General features: G+C 42.7%; 1 pseudogene; it reads right to left on the minus strand.

Annotated features, from left to right (window-relative positions):
* Positions 1-8,697: 8,697 nt before the first annotated feature.
* On the minus strand, positions 8,698-9,812 carry LOC138383431 (phosphoserine aminotransferase pseudogene; annotated as a pseudogene).
* Positions 9,813-10,636: the final 824 nt, after the last annotated feature.

Genomic DNA, 10,636 nt, shown 5'->3' on the forward strand with positions numbered 1-10,636 from the left:
ATGTGGGGGAGGGGAAGGGGAGAATAAAGGACTAGGGGTAGGAAGGACTCCACACTGGTAGTCCCCAACCCCTTTCTCTGGGAGGCAGTCCACCCAGAATGACTGGGCTGTGGAGTACTGCATATCTCCCAAGACCCACTGGACCCCTGTGGCTCCTGGAGTCTTGGCTGGAGATGGTAAATGTCTGTGTCGGGATGAGCAAGACGAATTCTGAGCAGTTGAGGCCCCCCAGGGAGGACAAAGGCACCTGGTGGGTAGAAAAGCAATATTGCACCTGTTGACTGGCCTGTGGGGCTGTGGGGCTGGAAGTGCCCTGAGGGAGCTGGGAGCCTGGTGCCCTGTCCTCAAGAGGCTATCCACTCATTGGTGGCATAGCCTAGCCATAGCAGTCTCTAGGCTGGTGTTAGCAGGTCTCTTCAGCACCTCTAGAGCCCACCAGCAGTCTGAGATGCAAGATAGGGGAATGTTAACCACTCCATCTACCCTTCTTGCTGATCTCCAAGCCTCTCAGGCCTTATTCTCCACCAATGCCTTTCTCTTTCCAGCTCTGCTCTGCAAACTCTTCCCATGGAGTCTCCTGTAGGTTCAGGCACCCTTCCTTCTGACCCTCATCTGATCTATGTTTGTCTGTCTGTTTTTTTCTCTTTCATCTAAAATTTCTCCTTCTTGCAGAGACACTCTGGGTGGTGGTGCTTCTCATCTGCCACTTTGCAGGTATCTTTTTGACGTAATGATTTATTTTTCTTTGGTAGATACCCAGTAGTGGAATTGCAAGATTTAATGGTAGGTTTAGTTCTTTGAGGAATCTCCATACTGATTTCCATAGAGGTTGTACTAATTTGCAGTCCCACCAACAGGATGTATTAATAAGTGTTTCCTTTTCATTGTATCTGTGCCAACATCTATTGCTTTTTGACTTTTTAAAGTGGCCATTCTAATTGGAGTAAGACAGTATCTTATTGTGATTTTAACTTGCATTCTCTGATGATTGTGATGCGGGGCATTTTTTCATACATTTCTGCCATTGTATATCTTCTGAAAAATACCTGTTCATGTCATTTGCCCAATTTTTGTGTGTGTTATGCACCAATATTTGATTTATTTTTTATTCTTATTTTAGCAGATGGTGGGGGTACAAAAGTTTAGATTATGTATATTTCCCTTGCCCTGCCACAGCCCCGAGTCAGAGCTTCAAACGTGTCCATCCCCTAGACAGTGTACATTGCACTCATTATGTATGTATACACCCACTGCCTCCCCCACCCACATCTGCCCAACACCCAATCAATGTTATTCCTAAATGTGCTCTCAGATGATGATCAGTGAAACTAATTTGATGGTGAGTACATGGGGTGCTTATTTTTCTATTCTTGGGGTACTTCACTTAGTAGAATGGGTTTCAACTCTTTCTAGGAAAATACAAGAGGTCCTATATCACCATTGCTTCTTATAGCTGAGTAGTACTCCATGGTATACATATACCACATTTTATTAATCCACTCATGTATTGATGGGCACTTGGGTTGTTTCCACATCTTCACAATTGTGAATTGTGCTGCTATCTTTGTTATAGAATGTCTTTTGTTCTTTTGGGTAGATGCCCATTAATGGGATTGCTGGATCGAATGGTAGGTCTACTTGTATCTGTTTAAGGTATCTTCATATTGCTTTCCACAGAGGTTGTACTAGTTTGCAGTCCCACCAGCAGTGTATGAGTGTTCCTGTTTCTCCGCATCCATGCCAACATTTGTTGTTATGAGACTTTTTGATAAAGGCCATTCTCACTGGAGTTAAGTGATATCTCATTGTGGTTTTGATTTGAATTTCCCTGATGATTAGAGATGTTGAGAATTTTTTCATATTTTTGTTGGCCATTCTTCTGTCTTCTTTTGAAAAATTTCTGTTTATGTCCTTTGCCCACTTTTTGATAGGATTGTTTGATTTTTTTCTTGCTGATTTTCCTGAGTTCTAAATAGATTCTAGTTATCAGTCCTTTATCGGATGTGTAGCATGCAAAAAGTTTTTCCCATCCTGTAGGTTGTCTATTTACTCTCATGACAGTTTCTTTGGCTGTGCAGAAGCTTTTTAATTTAATCAGGTCCCATTTATTTATTTTTGTTGTTGCTGCAATTGCCTTTGGGGTCTTATTCATAAATTCTTTGCCTAGTCCAATGTCTATAAGAGTCTTTCCCACACTTTCTTCTAGAATTCTAATAGTTTCACTCCAAGGTTTAAGTCTGTTATCCACCGTGATTTGATTTTTGTGAGAGGTGAAAGCTGTGGGTCCTCTTTCAGTCTCCTACATGTGGCTATCCAGTTTTCCCAGCACCATTTATTGAATAAGGATTCTTTTCCCCAGAGTATGTTTTTGTCTGCTTTGACAAAGCAGGCAAAAACGTATAGATGGCTATATGAGGATGGTTTTATATCTGGATTCTCGATTCTGTTCCACTGGTCTGTGTCCCTGTTCTTGTGCCAATACCAAGCTGTTTTAATAACCACAGCTTTGTAGTATAGTTTGAAGTCTGGTAAATTAATACCTCCCATTTTCTTCTTATTGCTTAAAATTGCTTTTGCCAAACGGGGTCTTCTCTGGTTCCATACAAAGTGTAAAATTATTTTTTCTATATCTGTGAAAAATGTTGGTAATTTAGTAGGGATTGCATTGAATCTGTAGATCACTTTGAGTAGTATAGACATTTTAACAATGTTGATCCCTCTTCCAATCCATGAGCATGGTATGGTTTTCCACCTGTTTATGTGCTCTGCGATTTCCTTCCTCAGTGTTTCATAGTTCTCCCTGTAGAGGTCTTTTACCTTCTTAGTTAAATGTATTCCTAGGTACTTTATTTTCTTTGTTGCTATTGTGAAGGGTATTGAATCTTTTTTTTTTTTTGGAAAGGATTATTTTGTTTATTGAATTAAACGTTTTAAAATAGCACAATATCCATCCAACTCCTCCTTGTAACTGAGGCATGGTATTCCTCACAGATATTAAGGTTATTAAATATGAAATGTCTGATTTCCTTAAGTACTGAGTTGGACAGTTGATATCTTTGACATTTCACTTTGACACTCTTGTTTTATTTTTATTGTGAAGGTACATCCTCAGTCTTGCAAACACATGCTTTGGCTTGTGATTATCATTTACATTTTTTTAGAGCAATTTTTGTGAAACCATGTACAAGTCAAAAATTTGTGTTATTTTTTAATGAGTTCCATTGTGGAACCAATGCTGCATAGACAGCTCAAAATATCAACAAAGCGTTTGGGAAGGATGTGGCCAATGAACTCACAGTAAATCAATGGTTTAAGACATTTTGTTCTGGTGATTTTAATCTTGAAAATGAGCCACGTGGGTGACCTGAGACCTTGAGTCTTTGATTTAGTTCTCAGTTTGACTGTTACTGGCATATGAATGCCTCTGATTTGTGTGTATTGATTTTGTATCCTGAGACTTTACTGAATTCACTTATCAGTTCCAGGAGTCTCTTGATTGAATCCTTGGGGTTTTCCTGATATAATATCATATCACCTGCAAAGAGTAAGAGTTTGATTTCTTCTGTCCCCATTTGGACACCCTCGATCCTGCTCTCTTGCCTGATTGCTCTCACAAGGACGTCCAGCACTGTGTTGAATAGCAGTGGGGACAGTGATTTGCCCACTTTTTAATGGGCTGGTTTTTTTCTTGCTGAATTATTTGAGTTTCTTGTAGGTTTTGGATATTAGTCCTTTCCTGATACATAGCTTGTAAATATTTTTTTCTATTCTGTAGGTTGTCTAGTTACTCTTTTGATTATTTTTTTTGCTGTGTAGAAGCTTTTTAATTTACGTCCTATTTGTCTATTTCTGGTTTTGTTGCATTTGCTTGTGGGGTCTTAGTTGTAAATTCTTTACATAGGTCAACATCCAGAAGAGTTTTTCCCATGTTTTTTCCTAGAATTTTGTGGTTGCAGGTCTTATATTTAAGTCTTTAATCTGCCTATATTGCCCAAAGCAATCTATAGATTCATTGCTATTGCTATCAAAATATCAATGTTGTTTTTCAGAGAATTAGGAAAAACAATCCTAAAATTCATACAGAAACTAAAAAGAGCCTGAATAGCCAAAGCAATCCTAAGGAAAAGAACAAAACTGTCCTGGGGGCAGTGGCTCATGCTGTTACCGAAACCTCAGCACTTGTCTAGGAGGCTGAATCAGAAGAATGAGGACAAGCAGTTTGGGGAGGAAGGAAAGAGACACTTTATTACTTGGCCAGCAAACGGATGGAGACTTCTGTCTGAAATGCCATCGTCCTAATAATAAGCCCAAATACAGAGCTTTTAAAGGATGGGTTCTCACCTTTAGGCAATTACTGTTCAACTGCAGTTGATGATTCTGATCATCCCATCTGTGCTGAAAACAATCTCCTGACCTCCACCCAGGACCTCCCTTTACCAGGTTGGGCTGCGCCATCTCCTGTAGCACAAATAACAAAAGACTTATCTTGCCCCTCCCAACCACTCACTGGCTTGAGGCAGGGATGCAGGTTTTAGTTCTCAAAAAGGAGTGGAGGATGTTTCAAAGAGAAAATATATTTGCCATTTTTTTTCAGGCCATGCCCTCTGTTACAAAACCTGTAAACCTAGCTAGCATTTTGGAAGGCCAAGATGGGAGGGTCTCTTAAGGCCTGGAGTTTGAGACCAGCCTGAGCAAAATAGTGATAACTCATCTCTACAAAAAATAAGAAAAAACAGCCAGGCATGGTGGTGGACACTTGTAGTCCCATCTACTCAGGAGGCTGAGGCAGCAAGCATTGCTTGAGCCCAGGAATGGAGGTTTCAGTGAGCTATGATGAGGCCCAGACAACAGAGTAAGACCCTGTCTCAAAAACAAAACAACACAAAACTGGAAGCATCACATTACCTGACTTCAAATTATGCTACAAAGCTATAATAACCAAAACAGAGTGGTATTGGCATTAAATTAGATTAACAGAACAGAAGGAAGAACCCAGAAATAAGGCCATACACTTACGACCAACTGATCTGATGAAAACATACACTGGAGAAAGGACACACTACTCAAAAAGTGGTGCTGGGAAAATTGGATAGCCTCATGCAGAAGAATGAACCTGGATCCCTATCTCTCACCATATACAATTTTTAAAAATATTTCTATGTCTTCATTTGGCCCAAATAAAACAAACAAAAAAAATCAATTTGGGAGCATCAGGGTTTTGTTTGTTTGTTTTGCTTGTTTAATGGCCCCGTCTTAGTCTGTTTGTTCTGATAGAGCAGAATACGTGAGACTGGGTAACTTATAAAGAATAGAGATTTACTTCTATAGCTCTGGAGGCTGAGAAGTCCAAGGTCAAGGGACCCACATCTGGTGAGAACCTTCATGCTATGTCATCCCATGGTGGCAGGTGGAAGGGTGAGAGAATCAAATATTAACAATTCTCACAGGGCAAGCAAGTAGTTTATGAAGATTCCTGCCAGGAGCCTGCAGCCTGAAGGTGCTGATAGTGCAACATCAGGGAGCAACAAGGAAGTGGTGGCACTGATGGAGGTTGGCTCCATGCACAAGGGCTTCATCTTTCCATCTACTGTTAAAATCAATGCAAACGAATTGTGCCAGCAAGAAATTAGACATTGCCAAGACTTCTAAAGTATATAAACATTCCAGTAATAATAAACCTTGTCCCATGTACACTGAGGTACATGGCCAGAGCCAATAGTAACAGGTGCTTTTATCCGTGTCTAACACTGAGCAGTTCCTTTTGTACATTGTGCTGTGGTGTAGATAATATTAATACATATGTGAGTAAACACACATGCATGAGGGTGTCTTTAGTCCACGACAGGGTGAGCAGTCAATCATGGTTTGGAGATCTTGTCAGACCCACAGACCCATGGATTCCTTTGGTCTGGAAAACCCTCTACCTGCCTCAATCAGCCCCTGTGTCCCCGGCCCATGGGAGATGTTCTGGGTAGGGCACATGGTCCTCCCAGAGCATCTGACTCACCATGGCTGGGAACATTCCTCTTTCTGTGAGCACACTGGGGCTGGAGCACTCCTGAGGCCATCACGGTTCCTTCAGGTAGGTGCCAAAATTGACTCTGACACCCACAGCGGCACCGTCTGTCTTAGGCGGGGGCCTTTCCTTCACTTGAACACACCTGGGGGGTGGGACTCGCACCAACCAGTAATTCACTGGCAGTGGGCCAGGCACTGAGGTAGTGAGGATTGCACTGTTCTGGGCATGTGACACAAATTAAGTAAATTATTGTGTCCCCAGGATACAGCTGTGGAAACTGAGTCTGAGAAGTTAAGCCACTTGCCCTAAGTCACACAGTTTGGGGGGCAGCAGGATGCTAACCTGGCCTGCGTGACCTGTTCTCCAGGCCCGCTCTGCTTTGTGGCCCTCAGGGCATGTGGACAGTGCTCCCTGATCCTGCGAGTGCCCCTGCTGTCCCCTCAGGGAGGGTGAGTGTTTTCAGCAGACCCTTTGCATTCAGAGGACAGTTAAGCTGCTTTGCTTACACAATTGTCCACAGGGCTGACAGGGGGCCACTCCCTGCCTGGTCCCTGCTGAGTGGTGGCTGTCACCCACTGGGGTTGTCAGGGCCTCCACTCAGGGGGCAGAATGTCATAGGCAATTCTCAACTGTCTGCCTGGATAATCCGGCGCTCTCTGTGGAAGTACTGACGCTCCCAAGCTGAACGAGCTCAATTGTCTATTCAGCAAACATAGGATGTCTCCAGCTAACTTTGACAAATATATTAATGACCAAACAGGAGATTACATTTTAAGACCCAAGACGCCTGAGAGCACTCTTTCATCAACTATTTGTTAAGGCCACTGACAGTAAAAGGCCTGTGTGCAAATGGGAGCTGTGCGTGATGACCCACTGCCACCGTGGGACGACGTGCAGCACATCACCCACATCCACAGAGACACCTCGCTGTTAGGCAGGTGCTCAGAGGTATGTCTGACGGCAGACAGAGGAATGCGAAGGAGGGACTGCTGGGTTACCAGGGGAGGTTGAAATGCCCCTTCTTGGAAAGGAAAAGAAACACTTTTCAACAAACCTGAAATCTGTGGCTTCATGAAAAAAGAGGGGAGGGCACAGAGCAAGTGTTTCTGAAATGTATTTTCTAAAGTTGTAACCACCGAGGACCAGCGTCTGTGGGGGCGCTCGAGTTGGTTGCTGACCTTGTGCTGTGGCTGGCCTGGTGTGCTGCTCTTGCCTTTCCAAGTGGCTTCACTAGGTGGTTCAACGGCCTTCAACTCTCCCTCCCTTCCTCTTGTTTTCACCTGCACATCTTTCCCTAGATAAAAGTTTGAAGAAGTTTTTGATTTGCTAACGATAACATTTTATGCCTCGTACTCTTTAGTACTTCTCTTTGCAGTCTTTGAACAAACTAGAGAGATGGATGGGACCAGGAGCTCTTTGGAATTTAAATCTGCAAGAAGTAAGACAAAACTTATCGTTTGTTCATATACCATATATTTATATAATCCTTTGCAAAGTGTTAATTTCTCATACATTTACATCTGTGTTGCTGAATTTAATTTTTAGTGAATTAATAGAAGCTAAAGGCTACTTTTTTGTCAACAGAGAAAAACCTAGCAAATCAATTAGATCTTTTAAGAAACAAATCCTATTTTATTATTATTACTTTTTTGAGATGTTTTAGGACGTTAATGTTCTCCACATATTCAACATAAAGTACTGACAACAGATAAAAATCGGGGAAAATACTTTTCAGCAGAGATCTAGAACTCAAAGCATCACTGTGGCCAAACACTACAAAGGAAACAAGCAAATGAAGCAAAGATAAGGGAGTTTAACAGAGATTTTCAGTATAACGGCATAATTTTTTTTTTTAAATACAAACCATCCAGCCAACCTTCTCTTCTATTTAGTAAAAGAAGAGTAAAAATCAATCGAGAACTTCTAGATCTTGTCCATTCATGAAACAGCTTAAAAAGGACAGGAGGGCTAAGGAGAAGGCACACCTGTTGCTAATGGAATTCTACAATGCACAAGGTCAAGGATTTAACAAATTCTAGAAGTCTCTACATGTATTACTGAGAACATATTACTAGAAATATAAATACATAGAAATGTAAAGTATATGGTATTAAAAATAGACCTATATAAATTCATATATAGTCACTTTTATCTCTTTATGAAAAAGATCTGCAGTTTGCCCTTTTACCTGTACTCCTAAATGCTCATCAGATGATCAGTGTTGACCTTAACCAACAGCTGCCAAACCCAGGAGGCCTCCACCCCCGCTGTCTAGATGCAGCACCCAGAGGGCCCCACCTACCCTCCATGCTGTGTGTTCCCTCAGTTCCCAAAATAATTAATTGCAACTTGCATGATTAAGTCCACAGGTGCATTTGAATGTGGAGCTCTAGCTAGAAAAAGCAATAGCAAAGACAAAATAAGATGGAATTCATTAGAAAAGCAACAGGAAAATTTTAAAAATGCTTCCAGTTCAAGACAGAATTAAGTTGGCTATTAGGTCCCACTAGCTTTGCAGAGCTGTGGATGTTTTGCTGTTGTTCTCTGAAAAAAGAATCTAGAATAAGCATGTCCATTCGAGAAAAACACCATATTTGTTAACTTTTGGTAGCCATTCCCAAGAAGCCTTAAATTTTGTATGTCATTGAAGGGCAGAATATATACTGGTTAGGATGTTTTCATAGCTGATGCATCTCCAAAAAATTTTTCATGAAGGCAGCCAGCTTCTGAACATCTTCATCTGTGACGGCATTACACAGAGAGGCCCAGATGGCTCCCACAGACCTATGTCCTTTCAAGGATATCGTACTGAGTTCAAGAGCTTTATCAAGAAATCTTTTTTCTAAAGCATCATCTCTGTTGGCAGTGCCAATGCAGAATGGAATATTCATCTTGATTCTACTTTGGGGCTCCACTGGACATACATAGAATCCTTGAGAATTGTCAACAATCTCATAACTCATCTCAGATTTGATGGAACTAAGCTTCTCCATGGCTGTGGCACTGCCGTTGTTCTTAATCCACTCCAGGACCAAGCCCATGGCATACATTCTGAAAGACGGGGAGGTGTGTTGTACAAAGAGCTGTTTCTGGCCTGCACCTTGTATTCCAGGACTGAGGGGCATTCTCTGAGGGGAAATCCCAGTGAGTCATTGTAGATGATCACCATGGTGACCCCAGCAGAGCCAATGTTCTTTTGGGCACCAGCAAAAATCACACCAAACTTGGAAACATTCACTGGCTTGGACAGGAAATTTGAGGACAGATCTCAGACCAGTACTGCTCCCTTTGCATCAGGTATAAAGTCAAACTCCACACCATGCACGGTCTCATTTGCACAATAATATACATAGGAGGCATCCAGGTTGAGGTTCCAGGTGCTTGGATCTGGAATTTTTGTGTAACTCCCAAGCTTAGGGTGGACGATATTCACAGTCCCAAGCTTCTTGGTTGCTTCTGCAGCCTTGGCTGACCAAGCTCCTGTCACCACATAGTCGGCACAGCTTCCTGCTTTCAGGCCAATCAGGTTTAAGGGGATCGCACTGAACTGGCTGCACCCACCTCCTTGCACAAAAATCACCTTGTAGTTGTCTGGAACGGCTAACAGTTCCCACACAGGATCTCTGTGTTGTTAATAATCTTGGCAAAATCTGACGATCTGTGACTCATTTCAAGAACACTAATGCCAACTCCTTTGTAGTCTAATAACTCTTTTTGTATCTCTAACAACACCAAGCATGGCAGCTTGGTGGGCCTGGGGCCTGAAGTTGACAACCTGGTTCGGGGTGTCCATGGCATGGCTGCAAGGGCAGCCAGTCAGTCAAGTAGGACCTAACACAGGAATAGTAAGTGTTTCTGGGCCGTTATGGTGCAAGTCTGTGGCAGGCTCTGACCTCTGCCTTGTTCCAGCTATTATTACTTCTTATTTGTTTATTATGTTATTATTTAGTCATTTAAAGTAATAAGCATATAACAGAAAATTAGAGCATGATTCTGTGATTCGAAGGGTTAGATTTTACACAGTGCCTATAAAACATCAGGTCCCTAGCAAACCATTAACAGGCCATATAACATATTTTCACACTTAATGATAAGATTTGTTTTTACCTTTGACAGTCAAACTAAAAAGTAGGTGGGGGTGGGGGCTGTTCAGGGAAGACCCAGCCAAAAGCCACCGAGACCATGTGTTCTCAGGATGTGTCTAAGGCTCCCAGGGCTGGGTTGATCCACTGGGATGGCCTGGACTCTGAAGGGGCCCTCAGTGCTTTGCCTGACCCCAGATACCCCCAGGGCACTCAGGCAGCAGGTCCCCACTAGTTGCACTGCACCAGGCCGGCCACCAGCCAGACTTCCCTAGTCCTGGAAGCTGGGACCTGTGGAAAGCTCTGGGCTCTGCTCCGGGTTCCCTGGACACAATCAGCACTAAGTCCCAGCAACCTTCCAGAATCCAGATGCAGGAAAGAGGCATTGGAGACAGAGGAGAGATGGTGGGTGTGGGGTGTCAATGGGAGCAGCTGGGCTTCCTGGGGACTGGCACATTCTAATCCGGGGCTTGGCGGATCTTGATGACAAGCCAGACACTCAATCCCTTCAGCTTCCCAGAGCCCTCAACCCACC

This window comes from Eulemur rufifrons, chromosome 5, assembly GCF_041146395.1.
Source record: "Eulemur rufifrons isolate Redbay chromosome 5, OSU_ERuf_1, whole genome shotgun sequence".
Taxonomy (NCBI): domain Eukaryota; kingdom Metazoa; phylum Chordata; class Mammalia; order Primates; family Lemuridae; genus Eulemur; species Eulemur rufifrons.